At 46.9% G+C, this 3,462-nt stretch overlaps 1 pseudogene; it reads left to right on the top strand.

The window, feature by feature from the left end:
- Positions 1-219: 219 nt before the first annotated feature.
- Positions 220-684, top strand: LOC101638763 (annotated as a pseudogene).
- Positions 685-3,462: the final 2,778 nt, after the last annotated feature.

Below are 3,462 nucleotides of genomic sequence, written 5' to 3'. Positions count from 1 at the left end.
GCAATCGTGTGATGAAACAGCTAGAGCAGAAGTCAGAGAACACCCACTTATTTAAGAAAATATCAATTATTCACCCGGAAGAAGACATATGTTTTCCAGGAAAACCAGGATACACAGGAGTCTGGGTAGAGTACTGGGGTAGTTTTTAGATAAAAACGACCATGACAAGACCGCGCTGGTTGCCGCCGCCGCTGCCGCCATCGTGCCAGCCCCTTGGGTCTCCACGAGGCCGGGCAATGCCCCAGAATGGGAGACAAGCCGATTTGGGAACAGATTGGATCCAGCTTCATTCAGCATTACTACCAGTTATTTGATAACGACAGACCCAACTGGGTGCAATTTATATTGATGCATCATGCCTTACGTGGGAAGGACAGCAGTTCCAGGAGAAAGCTGCCATTGTGGAGAAGTTGTCTAGAGTTCGGTTCCAGAAAATCCAGCACAGCATCACGTCGCAGGACCATCAGCCCACGCCAAACAGCTGCATCCTCAGCATGGTTGTGGGCCAGCTGAAGGCCGATGAAGACCCCATCATGGGCTTTCACCAGATGTTCCTACTAAAGAACATCAACGATGCCTGGGTGTGCACCAACGACATGTTCAGGCTGGCTCTGCACAACTTCGGCTGACCTCATCCCAGCCAGGCACTCACGCTGTTTCCTCCACCCTCCTCCTCGTCCTCCTCCTCCCGATACTATTCACACTCCTCCAGTGTGAATAAACATCATGCACCAGCTCGGCCGCCGCAGTGGGAGGGGCGCAGTGCGCTGCTGCCACCCAGGTGCTGTGCATGATGTTTGGACACTAGCTAGTCGCATCTGACAGAAGTTTGTGTTGTACCATCGCATGCCTTGGAAAGACTTAAGTAATGCAAAAAGTTTTCCCTCTTTTTTTTTTCTTTTTAAAAAAATCTACTGACAAGTTGCTCTAGTAACCCAAAGAAGTGAAGGAGAAAGCAGCTGCCTCACCGCCCAGATACTGATTTGTTCAGATGTTTCAATGCCTCATTATACAATAAAACCACAAAAATTTTCTTAACAAAAAAAAAACACGACCATGACAGTATTTGAATTCATGTTCTCTGTACTGAATAGTATATCTAGATAAACACTCACAGTTGTATACCTACACACACACACACAGAAAAAGCGTTCCCACAAATGCAACTAGATTGGTGAATGGGAACTTCCCATCTGAAGGGTTCCACTTCCTCATTCTGACTTAAGTGGGTAGGCCAGTGGAGCACAAAGGTGTGTGGGGGGGGTGGAGATGGAGAATGAGCCCACACAGACAGCGTGGCAGTGGTGAGAGGCTGTGCTGACTCAAGACCACCTCTTTTATCTGAAGATTTTAAATGGTGGGGAAATCCCACTGAGAGCAGCAATGGAAGGGGCTGAATTAGTTAATATCCACTGACCACTGAGGTCAGGAATGATTTAACATGCATCCACCACCAAGAACAGGAATTAGTTAATAGGCAACAATTACCGAGGTTAGGAATTAATTCATATGCCGAGGTCAGTGCCTCCTCTTGCCGCTTGCTGGCAGCTCCGGACAGGCTCTCCTGGCTCTGTGGAGAAACCACAGTCACCGGCTTGCAGGCGCGATTTTGTTCCGTGGCTGTTGGGACCCACTGATGTTGCCTTTTGAATGCTGCCTCTGGCTGCCCTTGGGGTCTCCACCCAACCCTGGTTGCTCACAGAGCCAGACGGAGGTCAGCATTTGCAGCACTTGTTTTCTTAAAGGTTTCTCTTTGCTTTAGATCTGAACATCTAATAATCTTGCAAACTCGCAACACCGTGGAAGGAATCCTTTCTGTGCTGGGAGTGGCCTCTGTCCTCTGACTTCTCCACAAAAGATGAGGGTCCACTATTGCCCACACCAAGTTCCTCTCTTTTGGTTTTATTCACTTCTTGGTTTTTGATCCATTTAAATATCATGACCTTACCCTGAGTAAGAAAAGTGTGAAATCTGAACTTTCACTGTCACTCAAGGATGGAAGGGGCACAAGCCTCAGTCAAAACCTGCTCCTTCTACAGGGGACTATGCAGGCCTAACCCTAACCTTCTATCCCTAACCCTAACCCTAACCTGCTCATTCTCCAGGGGACTAACCCTAACCTTCTGTCCCTAACCCTAACCCAACCGTAACCCTAACACACTAACCCTAACCCTAACCTTAACCAGAACCAGAACCTTCTGACCCTAACCCTAACCCAACCCTAACCCACTAACCCTAACCTTAACCCAATCCTAACCCTAGCTCTAATCTACTAACCCTAACCCTCTAACCAAGTGGACCCTAACCCACTAACCCTAACCCTAGCTCTAACCTAACCCTAACCCTATCCCAACCCTAACTCTAGCTCTAACCTACAAGCCCTAACCCTCTAACCCAGTGGTTCTCAATCTTCCTAATGCTGCGACCCTTGTGATCCACAACCATAAAATCATTTTGTTGCTACTTCATAACTGTAATTTTGCTACTGTTATGAATCAGGCGACCTCTGTGAAAGAGTCGTTCAACCCCCAAAGGGGTCGTGACCCATAGGTTGAGAACTGCTGCTCTAACCCTCTAACCCTAACCCATCACCCTAGCCCTAGTTCTCCCAGATGGCCATGCGGTCTTGATCTTTCACTTGCGAATTGTAGCTGCACTTTTCCTGGTGGACATTGAGAAAGGGTCATTGCCGTGTGTCCTTAAGGCCGATGTACATTTCACACCTGTCCTTCATAAAGCATACCTGAATTTCATAGGCTGCCTATCAAACTGGAAAACTTCTTATCTCAGGTGAGACCGCAGCCCCGTCATTGGATGCAGCTTCAGTTTTGTTTCTAAAGAAGAGCATTTGGTCGGCGTCACCCACACTGGGCATAGGCCACAGGTGAGCTTTTGCCACTTCTGACCACACCCACTTCCATTAGACCATCCAGGGCCACATACGTGGCTGACAATTTTTCCCAACAACTCTGGCTCACTGCAAGAAATTACGCATAGAGCATAACTCTGTGTTCATAGCAAATATAATTCATGGTTCTATGGACATAGAGCAAGTATCTGAGGGAGAAATGGCAGGTAGCCTACATTTTCTTCCAATCCTCCTGATTTTAGATAGCTATCTTTTGATAAGAATGTTCTTACACCCATGAAAAAATAATAATGACTTATCAAGGGAGGGAAGATGGAGAGGAGGGGAAATGAGGAGCTGATACCAACGGCTCAAGTAGGAAGAAGATGTTTTGAAAATGATGATGGCAGCAAATATGCAAATGTGCTTGACACAGGGATGGATGGATGGATGCTGATAAGTGCTGTACGAGGCCCCAGTAGAATGATTTAGAAAAAATCACAGGCAAGAAAAAAAAAATGTTCTTACAGGATCAGTTCGATTTAATTATCTTTCAGGTCGTTGCAAATGGAATGTTAGCCCTTGGATTCCTGGTGCTTATCTCCATCGGGAGG

The sequence above is a fragment of the Echinops telfairi genome, unplaced genomic scaffold, assembly GCF_000313985.2.
Source record: "Echinops telfairi isolate 266 unplaced genomic scaffold, ASM31398v2 ScPeMD7_3;HRSCAF=10, whole genome shotgun sequence".
Lineage (NCBI taxonomy): Eukaryota > Metazoa > Chordata > Mammalia > Afrosoricida > Tenrecidae > Echinops > Echinops telfairi.
This window is presented reverse-complemented; position numbering and strand designations above follow the sequence as displayed.